Source organism: Macaca mulatta, chromosome 6, assembly GCF_049350105.2.
Source record: "Macaca mulatta isolate MMU2019108-1 chromosome 6, T2T-MMU8v2.0, whole genome shotgun sequence".
Lineage (NCBI taxonomy): Eukaryota > Metazoa > Chordata > Mammalia > Primates > Cercopithecidae > Macaca > Macaca mulatta.
The window spans coordinates 100,447,100-100,464,802 of record NC_133411.1 but is presented as its reverse complement, the minus strand read 5'-3'; the positions used below and the strand labels follow the sequence as shown (position 1 = coordinate 100,464,802).

At 36.6% G+C, this 17,703-nt stretch overlaps 1 protein-coding gene across 26 annotated transcripts in view; it reads left to right on the top strand.

Moving 5' to 3' along the window:
• The window catches only part of ARB2A (ARB2 cotranscriptional regulator A), a 479,952-nt gene that overhangs the window by 9,202 nt on the left and 453,047 nt on the right, over nucleotides 1-17,703 (top strand). The gene's annotated exons all lie outside the window — the stretch shown is intronic.

Below are 17,703 nucleotides of genomic sequence, written 5' to 3'. Positions count from 1 at the left end.
TAAAATAATTTTTTCTAGTTCTGTGAAGAATGCCTTTGGTAGTTTGATAGGAATAGCATTGAATCTGTAAATTGCTTTGGGCAGTAGCCATTTTAATGATATTGATTCTTCCTTTCCACCAGCATGGGATGTTTTTCCATTTATTTGTGTGTCATCTCTGATTTCTTTCAGCAGTGTTTTGTAATTCTCATTGTAGAGATCTTTCACCTCCCTTATTAGCTGTATTCCTAGATATTTGTGTGTGTGTGTGGCAGTTTTGAATGGGATGGCCATTCTGAATTGGCTCTCAGTTTGGTTGTTGTTGGTATACAGGAATGCTACTGATTTTTGTACATTGATTTTGTATCCTGAAACTTTGCTGAAGTTATCAGCTGAAGGAGCTTTTGGACTCATACTATGGGGTTTTCTCAATATAGAATCATGTCATCTGCAAACAGGTAGTTTGACTTTCTTCCTATTTGGATGCCCTTTATTTCTTCCTTTCATCTGATTGCTCTGGCTAGGACTTCCAATACTAAGTTGAATAGATGTGGTGAGAGAGGGCATCCTTATCTTGTGCCGTTTTTCGGGGGAATACTTCCAGCTTTTGCCCATTCCATGTAATGTTGACTGTGGGTTTCTCATAGATGTGTCTCATTATTTTGAGGTATGTTCCTTCAATACCTAGCTTATTGAGAATTTTTAACATGATGGGATGTTGAATTTTATCAAAAGCCTGTTGAAATAACCATATGGCTTTTGTCTTTAGTTCTGTTTATGTGATGAATCACATTTATTGATTTTCGTATGTTGAACCAGCCTTGCATCCTGGGGATGAAGCCTCCTTGATCATGGTAGATTAGCTTTTTGATGTGCTATTGGATTTGGTTTGCACGTATTTTGTTGAGGGTTTTTGCACCAGTGTTCATCAAAGATATTGGCCTGAAGTTTTCTTTTTTTGTTGTTTCGCTGTCAGATTTTAGATCAAGGTGATGCTGGCCCCATAGAGTGAGTTGGGGAGAAGTCCATCCTCCTCAGTTTTTTGGAATAGTTTCTGTAGGAATGGTACCAGCTTTTCATTGTACATCTGGTAGAATCTAGCTGTGACTCCATCAGGTCCTGGGCTTTTTTTGGTTGGTAGGCTATTTATTAGTGATTCAATTTTGGAGCTTGTTAATGGTCTGTTCAGGGAATCTGTGTCTTTCTGGCTCAGTCTCGGAAGAGTGCATATGTCCAGGAATATATCCATCATACCTAGGTTTTCTAGTTTGTTTGCGTAGAGGGATGTTAATAGTAGTTTCTGATGGTTGTTTTTGTTTCTGTGGGGTCAGTAGTAACATTCTCTTAGTAATCGCTAATTGTGTTTATTTGGATCTTCTCTTTTTTCTTCTTAATTAGCCTAGCTAGTGGCCTATTTTTTTTTTCCAAAATATCAACTCCTTAATTTGTTGATCTTTTGAATGGTTTTTTGTGTTTTGATTTCCTTCAGTTCAGCTCTAATTTTTGTTATTTCTTGTCTTCTAGCTTTGGGGTTGATTTGCTCTTGTTTCTCTCATTCTTTCAGTTGTAAAGTTAGGTTGTTAATTTAAGATGTTTCTAGTTTTTTGATGTGGGCATTTAATGCTTTGAATTTTCATTTTAACATTGTTTAGTCATGTCCCAGAGATTCTGGTATGTTCTATCTTTGTTCTCATTATTTTCAAGGAACTTCTTGATTTCCGCCTCAATTTCATTATGTACCCAAAAGTCATTTGGGAGCGTGTTGTTTAATTTTTATGTATTTGTATGGTTTTGAGTGATTTTCATTGTGTTGACTTACATTTTTATTGTGCTGTGGTCCAAGAGACAGTTTGACTTTTTGAGTTGCCAGAGTCCTTCCTGTGGTTCTTCATCTTTGTGGCCGGATGTTCCTTTAATCTTTGTTGTTGCTGTCCTTTGGATGGGCCTTTTTGCTTTTATACTTCTTGATGCCTTTGAGGGTTTGACTGTTCTTTAAGTTGGTTTCAGTCAGCTGTCTTCATTTCTGGATGATTTCAGAAGACCAAGGTTCAGCTCAGCACTCCTGGGCTGCATGCTTTAACCCTGGAGGGTTGTGACCGGGCCCACAGCTTTGTTCTCTGACCCCCTGAGGTTAAGCACCTGCTGTGCTGGAGGAGCTGAGGTGTTCCCAGTTCACTGGTAGCAGCACTCCCATGGAGGGTGCTGACAAAAGCCCTTCATTAGGCCAGTGACAGAAGGGTCTGTGTTCTTGTGCACTAGCAGTGGAGAGAGGTTGTAGGCATGTGCATACTGGCAAAGCAGTGGGGGGAGGCTGTGGGCCGGTGTGTGCTGACAGGGGCCTGTATCAGTTTATTTTCATGCTGCTGATAAAGATGTACTTGAGACCAGGCAATTTACAAAATAAAGAGGTTTAATGGTTTTATAGTTACTTATGGCTGGGGAGGCCTCACAATAATGGTGGAAGGCAAGGAGGAGCAAGTCACATCGTACATGGATGGAAGCAGGCGAAGAGAGAGATTGTGCGGGGAAACTCCCATTTTTAAAACCATCGGATCTTGTGAGACTTACTATCATGAGAACAGCATGGGAAAGACACGTTCCCATGATTCAATTACCTCCCACTGGGTCCTTTCCACAACACATGGGAATTCAAGATGAAATTTGGGTGGAGACATAGCCAAACCATATCAGAGCCCATCTGCAGAAGTTCTCTGATGGTTAGGTGACATCTGCCAGCTGATGAGCTGTGGCGGTGGCCATTGGGAAGTGCCCCTGTTGGATATCTGAGACTATGCTGCAAGCTTATCTGGCCAGGCAGTGACTCGTAGAGGCTGGCAGACAGGGTGGGGGTGCTCAGATCAGACTGGCTGTGTCCCCCAGGCAAGTTAGCCCTGTTCTGTCCAGGCCTGACAGTCAATATATGCTAAAGCCGCGTAGAGGAGCATGATGAGCTTTCGGTGATAGCCATCCCTAACTGTGCTCCACTGTAGCCATTTCCATGCCAAAGCCTCTGAGCTCTGCACAGGCTGGAGTCCTGTCCCTGCCACTTCTCCAAGCAGTTCTCCCTGCTAGCTCAAATGTCCATGGGGGTCATCAGGTCTCGTGTAGCTAGGATTCTGGAGGTCCATGGTGAGAGTAGGCCACTCCACACCTATTGAACTCACTCCTTCTCCAGGAGCCACTCAAGGCCAGAAATGAATCCTGGTGCTTGGCAACCCTGTGTTGAGTTCCCAGCTTCCTTCTCCTTCAGTCCAGGGTCTGTGTCCTTTCTCTGTTCACTCTCAATGCCTTCCTTCCAAAGATTTTCTTGAAGTTTGCTGGTGTTCTTGATGGTCTCTTCTCTAGATGAGAGAAGCTCTTCCTCCATCTAGCCGGCCATTGTGGCTCTTCTTTCTTTGTATATTTATTTTAATCGTAGTCTAGATTGATAATGTACCAAGCCTTGCTTTGCTCAGAAGTTAAAGAGGTGCTAACAAGACTAAGACTGTGGATTTGGGCCCTTGTAAGGCCCTTTAATAGCTCTTTACAGGAATGATTATAACCACCAGTATAACTACTAACTACTTGGGATATAGCTAGTATTCCTATTCCCTTCCAATCATATTGCCATCATATGTAATCTAGTATAAGAAAACAGTAGAAAAGGTACTTGTACCTCAGGAGACACACTATTTGTATTAAAAAGAATAATTCAGAGTAAATATCCAAGGTAATGAAGACATACAAGTGATACCCCTTTCCTCTACAAAGCATAGCTTAGTTTTATGTGCTTATATAAAATGTGGAGCAAGCTACAATTGTGATCAAGACTATAACCTAAGATGAGGCAAGTAAAAAATGTGAAAAGATTAATTGTTAGATTAGATGCTCTCTTGATTTGAATTACCCATTCTTCTTGTTATCATCATTTTTGCCTGTACTATGGAAATGACTCTGGAATTAAGTAGTTTGGAATTTTGTTAATAATCTTGATCCATTTGTTTTAATACACTCTGATGTAATTTGAATACTTTGATTAAATGGTCATATCTGAGAATTGATGGGAAGAAAGGTCAGATCAGGCAGGTTGAGGATGTTGGGATAAAAAAGAAAGGATTTCTTTCAGTAGGGATTGGCTAAATGGGGATAAGACTGGTCTCAGAAGAGATGGAGAGCAGGAGAGATAAATGAACAGGGAAAGGCCTAAGATCTAGATAAGGGGAAAAAAACATGGCAAGAGTCAGGCAGATTTTCAGTTATTCGAATCAGTAATAGATGTATACCTAGTCATAAGGCAATCTGGACTTCATATTTGAGGATATTACCTTCTGGTTGGGTGTCTGCTATGAAGGTAAGACTTTAGTATAATGTTTTGTATTACAATAGATGGAAGTATGTATAGGATACTATGGGAGTGTTGTAAGGCTTTTCCTGGGGTTGGAGAAAATTATCCTTAAGTTGAGAACCTAAGGATGGATCATTTAAAATAAAGCAGAAAGACATTCTAGATAGAAGAAATAGCTCTTAGCAGTCTGATGTTTGCAAAAACAAAAAGCAATTTGCAGTTACTAGAGGAGAAAATTTGATTGTAGTGAGAGATGGAGTTGAAGGAGGAAATAGGAGCCACATCATGGCTATGTGTGTGTGTGCATAAGATGTGGGCAGAGAAGGCCTGTATAATTTGCCGAGGAGCTTGGACTTGCCTCTGTAAGCAGCAGGAACTATTGAGTGGTTACTCTTATCTTCTATTTAGTAAAAAACATAATCTTGCCCAAACAGAAGTCTGGCCTTTGCCCTCACTTTATGGATGATAATGCCTTGGGCCACACTAATGGTGTGATTGAGGATTGGGGCTGGCTACGTCTGTTATAGTCTTCAGGTCGGGGCTGCCCATGCCAGAAATACTAACTATGTGACTTAGGGTGGGGCTTTTGGTTAAGTAATATCAGTTAACCTGGAGGCTGACCTCAACCATATAGACAGTTAATTAGTCATTCATGCCTAAGTAACAGAGCCCAAGAAAAACACTGAATACTCTGACTTCTGTTAGCCTTCCTAGTTGGCAATACTCTGTGTGTGTTGTTAAACAGACAACAGGAGAATGATGTGACCATGATGTCATGGGGAGAGGACAATGGCAGTTCCATGTTTGGTACCTTCCTAGTCTGTCTTATGTGCTTCTTTTCTTTGTCCTGTTAATCTATATCCTTTCCCTGTAATAAACTAAATGTGAATAGAATAGCTTTCAATGAGTTCCGTGAGTCTTTCCAGCAAATTATGGAAACAGAATGGTTTTGGGAATCCTCTGAACTTACAGTGGTGTGAGAAGTTGGGTAGTTTCTTTTGTGGACTTTTCTGTCTATCTCTGTAGGTGCAAAAAACCCTTTGCATCATCTTTCTCTGCTTCTTTCTTTCTCTAATTTAGGACAAAATTGGCCTTTCAGTTTGAAAGCAGCGATAAACATACAATGCTGTTGAAGTAATGCATCTTCTAAGATGAGAGGATATTGGGGAAAATATCAAGACTATTATAATACAAATGTCCCTAAACATAATACAGTCCCCTGATACTCTCCTTTCTAATTGCTATTGACTGAATTATGTCCCTCCAGTTTGTATATTGAAACCCTAACCCCAGTATGATTGCGTTTGGTTTTATTAAGGTTAAATGAGGTCAGAGGATGGGACCTTGACCCCATAGGATTAGTGTCTTCATAAGAAGAGACATGAGAGAGGCCATTCTCCTGGTCACTTTCTCTTTACCATGTAAGGACATGGTGAGAAAGTAAAAATCTGCAAACCAGGAAAAGAGCCCTTGTCAGAAACCAACCAACCCTCCTGGACCTTGATCTAGGACTTCTAGCCTCAAGAGCTGTGAGAAAATAAATTTAACTTGTTTAAGCAACCCAGTCTATGCAGTTTTGTTATGGCAGCCTGAGTAGACTGATACAAATTGTAATACCATGAATTGGGATGTTACTGTAATACCTAAAAATGTAGATGTGGCTTTGGAGCTGGAATATAGAGAGGGCCTGCAGAACAGAGTGTCAAACCAAAGGAGATTATTCTTGAACCGTAATGATGGAGTGGAATTTGCCTTCCTAAGTTTGGCACTTGTTTGGAACCCATCACCCTTTTCTTTCTTCTAATGTCTCCCTTTTGGAATGGGAATGTCTATTGTTTCCCTGTCCCACTGTTGTATTTTGGAAATACATAACTTGTCAGTTTTCACAGGTTTACAGCTGGAGAGGAATTTTGCCTTAGGGTGAATCATACCTCATTCTTATCCATACCTAATTTAGATGATACTTAGATGAAACTTTGGACATTAGGCATTAGAGTTGATGATGGAATCAGTTAAGACTTTTGGGGCTGTTGGGATGGAATGAATGCATTTTGCGTGTGATAAGGACATGAATTTTGAGGAGGCCGGTGGCAGAATGCTATTGACTAAATTGAATTTCCCCATAATTCATATATTGAAGCCATAACATACAGTGTAGCTATATTTGGAGTAAGGAGGTCATTAAGGTTAAATGAGGTCATAAGGATGGGACCCTGATCCACTAGGATTAGTGTCCTTATAAGAAGAGACAACAGAGAGCTCTCCCTTTATCCAGTAAGAATGCAGTCTTCTGAAAGCCAGAAAGAGAGTCTTCACCAGAAACTGGTCCTTTTGTATCTTTTTCTGGGACTTCTAGCCTCCAGACTGTAAGAAAACAAATTTCTGTTGTTTAACCCACCCAATGTGTAGTATTTTGTATGGCCGCTCAAGCAGATTAATGTACTAATTGATAGCTAGTGTTTGTTGTTGTTGTTAACCAGCAGTTAGATTATTTGTGATCTAGTAGAGCACGGTTTCCTATATATTCCTTTTAAAGTTGAGCCATCTGAAATTATTAAAAAACTTGAAGAAATGTATCAGAAAGACCTCAATGAGGACTTTTAGATTATATATCTTAAATGACTGAGCAAACAACACAGGTATATGAAAGTAGAAGGAAAGATGAAATGAAAGGTTTTGGAAAACTAATATACCTGTGTTCATGTTTTAAGAAGATTCAATACAGCTTTCCCCCCTACATTTAGAAAGGAGTTCAGTTGAAAATATTCATCTTCTAATAAGATTTATCACAGATTTAAGGAGCTGTGTCCTTTAGAACATTTTAAAAAATGAATTTACAATAACCTGCTACATTGAGGTATTTGTAGGGCTGTAGAGTTAAAGGATGTTTCAATTAGGTATAAAAAACAAAGGAGCATCTAATAGAACTCAAACTATTAGATATATATTCATCCATAATTATGTGTGTGTATATGTTCCTACTGTTTTCTAGGCATGGTGAAAGCATTTTGGTAGACATCTTTTCAGTTGAAAATAGAAAAATCTAGGACAGAATCCATATTTGAGGAACTAAGTATAATATTTGAATTATAAGCATTTAAGTTTTTTACTTATAGAATTGAAATAGAATAACATTATAGAAATTTACCAATAAGATTTCAAGAAAATGTATAGCAGAGAAAAATGAAAAACACAAAAATAAGACTTGGAGTTAGGTTTTGGCAAGGAACAGAATTACCAGTAGTGACGTTAGAGTTAGTCCTAGATAGTCGTGATGTATCAGGAACCAGACTATCCAGACTTCGCTGTGGTACAGGAAGATACATCATGATTTTTAAATGAAGAAGTTTCAAGCACAAGGATATATACATAGATGGTAAAGACCTAAGAGCAGAGGGAAATATTATCATATTTAAAGATTTTATCATAGCTCACTGTAACCTCGACCTCCCAGGCTCAAGCAATCTTCCTACCTCAGACTCCTGAGTAGGTGGAACCACAGGCATGTGCCACCACACCTGGCTAATTTTTTGTATTTTTTTTTTTTGGAGAGACAAGGTTTTGCTATGTTGGCCAGGCTAGTCAAGCGATCCTCCTGCTTCACCCTCCCAAAATGCTGGGATTACAGGTGTGAGCCACTGCACCCTGCCTATTATTTTTCTAATGCCAAGTGCTTTGAAGAGGTGTCAGCACCTGTGCCAGTATAAGCAAGTCATAGTTCAACTGTTGCAAAGTAGAGAGAATGATGAAAGCTTGGTTTTGGAAAGTATTTTTGATATGAGTCTACTTTCTGAAGGTTTACTATTTTCTTGGATCATTGGAATCTTATTTTTATTAATGGTATATCTGTTTTTGGCCTAGATGTTACTAAGCTGTGTAGGAGAATATCAGTCAGTTATACTCGCTATAATGTTACATAGAGCAGAGTTTACAAATTGGAGACCCCCAAACTAAGTGAGTCTCCATAATCTTAAATTTTTAAAAATTACTTTCCATCTAATTTAAGTAGAAGTTGGGCTTTTGATTTCTCCTGAAAAATTTTGAAGTTCTAGTCATACTGTGGCTCCATTCTGTATGGGAACAGTGTGGCAAGTCAGAACTCCCCTGAGATAAGCAATGTATTTTCCAGTTTGCTTCACTCTCCACTATTCATTCAGTATAAAGTATGACTTACAGGGCTTCACTGCCTACGAACAAAGTTGATTTCACTGGAGGCCATTTGAGTCTCTTCCCTCTGGCCTTGAAGCATTAATGATCTGTTCTTTCATGGTCTTTAACTACTTTCTTCAAGGTGGCCAATATGTTAAATCAGTTTGTGCTAAGTATTTGACAGATGGTGGTTGTGACTAGAATATTATTTATAGGTAATAACTCATTATTTTGAAACAGTGAATGATTGTAATGGTGAAATTTTATTTGTATTAGTAATACTGTAATAACTGCTAAGAACTTAGACATTTCAGTTTCATAATTGAAAACAAACTATTTATTTAAAACAACCTTATTTATTCTGGATATATTTCCTCAACAAGAAACACGTATAATTATTTTTATCAAAACAAGCATATGTGTTTGTGTTTTTAACTGTTTTAATTGCAATATAAAGTTTCTCTCTTGCATGCTCACTTCCTTTCTCTTTCTCTCTTGAAATGAAGAAAGACTTTCAGTCAGGTCAGCCCTTAATAATGAACTGAATTACATAAGCTAATTTTTCACTACTTTTTTTTTTTTAAATTCAAGGACTGTTAAAGCATTCCTATTTTGATAAATCCAAAGGAAGCACCTTCTTTACATGGAAAATAAATTATTGCTGAATTAGAAAATTACTAGGCAATTCAGTGATGATAATTTTAGTGATGATATGGGATGCAGGGCTGGTTCAGCATACACAAATCAATAAATGTAATCCATCACATATACAGAACCAATGACAAAAACCACATGATTATCTCAATAGATGCAGAAATGGCCTTTGATAAAATTCAACACCCCTTCATGCTAAGAACTCTCAATAAACTAGGTATTGATGAAACATATCTCAAAATAATAAGAGTTATTTATGGCAGACCCACAGCCAGTATCATACTGAATGAGCAAAAGCTGGAAACATTCCCTTTGAAAACCAGCACAAGACAAGGATGCCCTCTCTTACCACTCCTGTTCAACATAGTATTGGAAGTTGTAGCCAGGGCAATCAGGCAAGAAAAATAAATAAAGGGTATTGAAATAACAGGAGAGGACGTCAAATTGTATCTGTTTGCAGATGACATGATTATATATTTAGAAAACCCCGTCGTCTCACCCCAAAATCTCCTTAAGCTGATAAGCAACTTCAGCAAAGTCTCAGGATACAAAATCAATGTGCAGAAATCACAAGCATTCCTATACACCAATAATAGACTAACAGAGAGCCAAATCATAGTGAACTGTCATTCACAATTGCTACAAAGGGAATAAAATACCTAGGAATTCAACTGACAAGGGATGTGAAGGACCTCTTCAAGGAGAACTACAAACCACTGCTCAAGGAAATAAGAGAGGACACAAACAAATTGAAAAACATTCCATGCTCATGGACAGGAAGAATCAATATATCAATATTGATTCATTTTTAAAAATTCATATTTTTGAGATTGGGTTCCTTATTCAATTAAATATCTAGTCATATGAATCTACTAGAAAAGCATCTGTGCTCCTCTAATATATTTATTCCAGAGTTTTTCTTTATGTTTTAGTTCTTGCTTTTTCTTCTAGGTTGCTCTTATTCAGAACTGACTGAAAGTTTTGTTGGTTCATTGATTAAATCATAGTAGGATTCTTGAGTTTAAGAAGTCAGCTCCAAAATAATGATTGTGTAAATAGTCATTTTGAAAGGGAAAGAATGGATTTTGCTATGTTTGGAATTATTTCAGAACTTTCCAGAAGCTTGGCATCTATTGTATAGTGTATAACCACTATTACAATAGAAACCAGAATTGTGAAAGAGCTCACTCCTATTCCCTTTCGGTTCTGTGATTTTGTGTTTGGAATCTTCATTTAAACTTGCTTTATTATAATATGTTTGTATACTTACTTATCTGCAAAAGGTAAGCGCTGGAGGCTTACAGCTTACTCTGGGATCCCTCTGGGGTGTGTGTGTGTGTGTGTGTGTGTGTGTGTGTGTGTGTGTGTGTGTGTGTAAATGGTTTTAAACCAATAATTATTAAAATATATGAGTATTTTTAGTAAAAACAAAACCCGTTAACCACATTGAGAGCAATGACACAGGTTTTTAAAAAGGTGTCCTAATTTATCGTTAGCCAGATTTCAGGTATTTATTTAAAGACAAAATAGTACCTGAGGTCTTCTAGCAAACTGAGTGGATGGTATTTCAAAGGAACAAAAATATAGACATTTAAAGTTAAGCATAGGCCTTTAAATATATTCTTAGACTAAGCGATAGTGCTAGTTCTTTGTCAGTCCAGGCAGCTTTATAATTTTCTCACTGCTGATTTGTGTACCAATAAAGGACACTTGAAACAACATCTGTTTTTCAGTGAAAGGAAGTTTAACTCTCATGCAGAAAAAGCAGTATTTTCAGCATTTGTCACTTAAACAAATAGAAATGAGTTTAACAAAATGTTATGTTCAGACAAAGCACCAAATAAATGTTTTATGCTTGTTTTATTCTTATTCTAACATCCAGTCCTCCCTCCAGTGGCTGCTGTTACAGCATTTTCCTTTTTCACCTTATTTTGGAAAAACAAGGAAAATTATTATTTTTTTCTTGGAATTGAAGTCCATTTTTACATCATGTTGAAAGACTGAGAGATAACCGTCTGTGGGAAATATTCTTTTATAATTAAATGAACCCATCCTTTAGCAACCAAAGGGACAGATTATTTTGAATTGAGTTCTCAGCCTTCATTTTTCATTTGCAAGGTGCTTATAACTGCCCCTTAGCCCAGCATTTTTACAAATTTAATTTCTTAAACATATTCAAAGGCTGATTTTACTTATTATACTTACTAGTGGAAATATGCCAAAGAAAAATGCTTAAATGACACTTGACATTTTCAGAAGGGCTTAGTTGTATTGTATTTTATTTTACATTTTATGAGTTTTTTGAGACAGGGTCTTGCTCTGTTGCCCAGGCTGGAGCACAGTGGCATGATCATGGCTCAGTGTAATGTCAAACACCTGATATCTGCTGCCTCAGCCTCCCAAGTAGTTGGGACTACAAGCACATGCCAATGCATCTGCCTAATTTTTAAATTTGTTGTAGATATACTGTCTTGCTATGTTGCCAGGGCTGGTCTTGAACTCTTGGCCTCAAGCAATCCTCCCGCCTTGGCCTCCCAAAGTGCTGGGGTTATAGGTGTGAGCCACTGTGCCTGGCCCAGTAGTTGCATTTTAAAATATTATAAGATGTAGGACATTATTATTTTTTAAGTCAAGTTTTAAACAATATTTATAGTTTGTCTTTTGTAGTAGCTGATGTAAAAGTTTCTGAGGTAATAAATTTTCACTCAAAATACTAGTTCCATTTCAGAACAGGTAAGGAATCAATTGGGTTTTAGTAACAATATGTTATTGATATATAGCTGCTCTGAGGTTTACCCAATACCTGTTTATCCTTTTTTAAAAAAATAACTGCTTCTATCAGTTTTACTCATCAGCAGAACCTCCAACTTTCTCACTAAATAGATGGAGTGGGACTGTCAGCATTATCCCTAAGAAAAATGCCCCAAAGAACAAATTATAAAAGGCAATGCCACTGAAATTGTGTATGATCATGAGTCACTTAATGTTGGGAATATTTTCTGAGAAATGTGTTGTTAGGTGATTTCATAGTTGTGCGAACAGAATAGAGTGTACTTACACACGTGTAGATGTTATAGTCTAATACATACCTGGGCTACATATGGTATATATTGCCCCGAGGCTCCAAACCTATATGACATGTTACTGTGCTGAATACCATAGGCAATGGTAACACAATGGAATTTATTTAAACATATATAAACATAGAAAAGGTACAGTGAAAATATATTATGAAATATTTTTTTAAAAGGAACGCATTTATAGACCAGTTACCATGAATGGAGCTTGCAGGCCTGGAAGTTGCTTTGAGTGAGTGAGTGAGTGAGTGAGTGGTGAGTGAATGTGAAGGGCTAGGACATTACTTTATACTACTGTAGACTTTGTAAACACTGTACACTTAGGCTACATGAAATACATGCAACTAGTTTTATTCAATAATAAACTAGCTTACTGTAACTTTTTTACTTTATAAATTTTAAAACTAAAAAAAAATTTTTTTTTTTTTTTTTAAGAGACAGGATTTTAATCTGCTGCCCATTTGGAGTGCAGTGGATGATCATAGCTCACTGCAGATTCAAACTCTTGAGATCAAGCCATCCTCCTGCCTTAGCCTCCCGAGTAGGTGGAATTACAAAGTGCGTCACCACGCCACATCAACTTTTTGACGTTTTGTAATAATACTTAGCTTAAAACACATATTGTTCAGCTGTACAAAAGTATTTTCTTTCTTTATATCCTTATTCTATAAACTTTTTTCTATTTTCAAAGTTTATTTTTAAAATATTTTTGCCAAAATGAAGATACAAACGTACATGTTAGCCCAGGCCTACCCAGGGTCAGGATCATCAGTAACACTGTCTTCCACCTCTACGTCTTGTCCCGCTGGAAGATCTTCAGGCCAGCAACACATATGGAGCTGCTATTTCCTATGATAACAATGCCTTCTTCTGGACTACCTCGTGAAGGACCTGCCTGAGGCTGTTTTACAGTTAACTTTTTTATTTTTTAAATAAGTCCAAGTAGTACACTTTACATAAAAAGTATTGTGTAGTAAAAACATAGTCACCAGAAGGGGTCAGTGGCTCACTCCTGTAATCCCTAATCCCAGCACTTTGGGAGGCTGAGACTTGTGAATCACCTGAGGTCAGGAGTTCGAGACCAGCCTGGCCACCATGGTGAAACCCCATCTCTACTAAAAATACAAAAATTAGCCAGGCGTGGTGGTGGGCGCCTGTAGTCCCAGCTACTCAGGTGTCTGAGGCAGGAGAATCGTTTGAATCCAGGAGGCGGAGGTTGCAGTGAGCCAAGATCGTGCCATTGCACTCCAGCCTGGGCATCAGGAGCAAAACTCCATGTCAGAAAAACAAAAACAAAACACAGTCACCTAGTCGTTTATTATCTTTATCAAGTATCTATGTACTATACATATTTGTATATGCTAAACTTCGTCATGACTGGCAGTGCAGTACGTTTGTTTACACCAGCATCACCACAAACACATGAGTAATATGTTGTATCATGATGTTATGCGAGCTATGATGTTACTAGGTGGTAGGAATTTTTCATTATAATCCTGTGGGACAACTGTCTTAGTATGCATTCTGTCATTAACCAAAATGTTGTTATGTGTTGTGTGACTGTATTTTTTGTTAATATTTTTGTCACTTATTTAAAGAATATATTGTTGATAAAAAAGATTGTGTACAACCAAGGTTATTGTTGGTTATATGTATGTGATATACTGATATAAAAGTGGCCTCCATATCTGTAATGCTTATGCAAGTTATAGAGTATAATATAATTAGCACCTGTAAATTTACCACCAAATCCAAGACTCAAAACACTATCAATAACTTGCATTGACTTATGTACTTCTTCCCATCTCATGCCCTCTGTTCTTTCCCAGTGGTAATAGCTATTGAATTTTGCATTTATTTTTTCTCTTGATTTTTCTTATGGTTTTATCACAATATGTGATACTAATAATTTGTTTTAGTTTAGCTCAATATAAATGATATTGTTCTGTATGTAATGTTCTAAGATTTGGTTTCCTCACTAGTATTTTTGGAAAATTCATCTATGTTTTTGAATGTAGTTGTGCTTCATTTTTCTACTGTGTAATACTTATCTTTGCCCTGTTAATGTACAACAGTATATTTGCTCTCCTATAATTGGAGAACAGTTTTTTTCCGTTTATTGTAGCCAAATTACAAGATGGTCTCCAGTGATCCTTGCTTCTTGATATTCATGCCTCTGTATAAACTTCTCTCACATTGAGTAGGGCCTTCTTCTGCCAGTGGGGTGTCAAGGAAATGATGGTGAGACTTCTTCAGCTTTTCCGGATCTATCTTTCTTGAGAAAGCCCCCAAACATGGGCTTCTGTACAGATCTGTTTGAGTATGGGAGGTCTGTAACAACAGTCAGTATCAATCATTTATCTATGTGAGTGAGCCATCTTGAAAGTGAATCCTCTGTCCCCAGTCAAACCTTCAGATGATTGCAGAACTTGCCAATATCTTGATTGCAATCTCATGAACTTGATTGAGAACTTCCCAGCTGAGCTGCTCCCAAATTTCTGATCTACAGAAACTGGGATTTTACAAATATTTATTGTTGTTTTGTGACACTGTGTTTTGAGGTAATTTGTTATGTAGTTCCAGATAATGAATAAATTGACCGTTTTGATGATGGAAACATTTTGTGAACATTTTTATGTCTGCCCCCTGATGTACATGTATAAGACCAGGTAGTGAACCAAGGTGTGAGATTGCTGGATTGAGGATTATGATAATATTTAACTTGGATATCCCATGCTAGTTTTTTCAAGAGTAGTTTAATTTATCTTTTGACCAGAAACGTGAATAAGAATCTGTATTATTCTGCATTCTTTTTAACTTTTGGTATTGTCAGACTTTTAAATTTTTTCTAATGAGTGTAAATATTTCATTGTGGTTGTTTTCTTTGCCCAAACATCAAAGTAGTAGTCTACTGTATTTTTCCCTAAGAGGTTTAAAGTTTGCGTTTCATATTTATACCCTTAAACCATTTGAAATTAATCATGTATAGAGTGAGAGAGGTGTCCAATTTCTTTCTTTTTCTTTTTCTTTTCATAACTGTGCAGTTAACCAGTTTTTCCAATTGTTAAAAACGTCCCTGTTTTCCCTGGTGATATGATTGTGTCATATGGATCTGTTATGTGGCTGTTTTGGAGTTCCATCTTGTTCTATTTGTCAATTTGTTTATGCTAGTATTAATGGCATGCTTTCTTAATTACTGTGAAACCTGGCAAGGCAATTCTTCCTATCATATGCTTTAGGAGTGTCTTATTAGTTCTTGACGATTCTCTTTCCATATGACTTTGAATTAGTTTTTCAAGTTCTATGAAAAACATTTTGGGGTTTGAGTAGAATTGCCTTGAATCTACATATAAAGTAGAGGAAAATTGATATTGTTACACTAGTGAGTCTTTCTATTCATAGATACAATATATTTTTTATATTTCAGTCATCTTTAATGTATTTCAGTAGCATTTTATCATTTTCTTAATATAGGTATAACATCTTTTGTTAGATTTATTTTAATCATGTAAGTTTTTAATTTCTACTATTTTCTTTTTTTTTTGAGATGAAGTTTTGCTCCTGTTGCCCAGGTTGGAGCACAGTGGTGTGATCTTGGCTCACTGCAACCTCTGCCTCCTGGGTTTAAGTGAGTCTCCTGCATCAGCTTCCCAAGTATCTGGGATCACAGGTGCCTGCCACCATGCCTGGCTAATTTTTGTATACTTAGTAGAGATGGGATTTCACCATATTGACCGGACCTGTCTTGAACTCTTGACCTTAGGTGGAGCCACCTGTCTTGGCTTCCCAAAGTGCTGGGATTACAGGCATGAGCCACCGCGCCTGGCTAGTTTTTGCTATTATTAATGATGTATTAAAAAACTGTGCTTTATAACTGATTATTGCTAGTATTTGTAAATATACTTGTTTTTTTAATATAAATCTTAGAGCAAACCATCTTGTTGAATTCTCTTTTTATGCCTAATGATACAGAGATTCGTGTTTTTTTTTTTTAATTTTAGAGGACGTTGTTTCTTGATTCTTTTTGTTTTTTTTTTGTTGTTGTTGTTTTAGATAGTTATGTCATTTGAAAATAATGATAACTTTGATTTCCTTTTTAAAATTGTTACTATGTTTTTATTTATTTTCGATGTCCTACTGCATTGGATAGAATGTCAAACAAACTTTGACTAGAAGTGGTAATAGTAAAGTGATAACGATGAGCATTCTTTTGTGATTCTTGATTTTGAAGAGACTTTTATAAATATTTTATCATTAAGAGTAATTTTGTTGTAAGTGGTTATTTTTGTTTTTTTAACATTTTTGTCAGCTTACAGACGTTTCCTTTGATTCCTAGTTTTCTATGACTTTTTTTCCAAATACAGATTTTGAATTTTATCAAATGCTTTTTCTGCAGATGTTGAAGTTATTATGGCTTTCTTTCTTTATATTCATGAGTGGAATTTATAGATATTCTAATGTTTTGTATTGTGCTTCCTAGGTTTTACTACACAGGAAGATTCCTTGGGGGACTTGGCTGTAATATTGGAAGGAGAAGTCTACTTGTAAAATTCTTGACTCTTATGATCATAGGAAGGGACTTTATCATTTTGTGCTTATGTAGAAAATAGTAATGAGAGCCATTTGGCATACTGTGTTTAAGCATAGGTCTCATAACATAAATGGCTAACATTCAGCAAAGTGTCCTTGTGTTGGCAACTTCAGTGTCACAGAGTTTATTTCCTGTAACTAACAGTATGGCTAAGCAATGGTTGTCTTTTGTGGGGAAAAAATATTTTGTAGAAAAAAGGAGGATTTGGAGCTCTTTGATTGGTTTTGGAACAGGAGAATTTTCCTGCTTCAAGTCCTTTGTTAATAAAGTAAATAACCACTGTAACTTATATGGTAGTTTAAAAATGTGACTTGAAGTTTCAGATTTCTAATTCTCTTTTTTTAAGATCAGATATTTGTAGTATCACAGCAATATGGAGCCTCAAGAGTTCTCTGAGTTTATACCCCTGTTGGTGTCAGCATGTGAGGATTATTTAAATACACAAACATGAAATGCTATAAAGTATTATCACTCCATAAAGAATTGGGAAATTCTAGAAGCAAAAAAAAAAAAAAAAAAAAAAAATCTATTCTGAAGGCACGTAAATTACATTCCCACTTGTTAACACATTTAGGTAAAATGAGACTTCACTGAAATTTTCCCCTTGAATAAATAGTAAGGAGTGCACTGTCAGTAGATACTGGATTTGAGTGGTACTTAAATGCCTTGTTTGCAGTACAATTATGATCTGCACAAAACTTAAATGTGCCATTAAACTTTATTGTTGGTGTCATTCATATGGCTTACTAGGCTTAATCAACTGCTTGATTATATGCTCAAGTTTCTCTTCATTTTTCTTTTCTGTAGCAAGTGGTACATTTCTAACTTTGAAGTAATTTGGTACAGTGTCTGGGATCAGTTATGATAATGATCAAAATAATAACAATAAAGTTATTACCAAATTTCAATCCTTGTTAGAAATTGGGTGG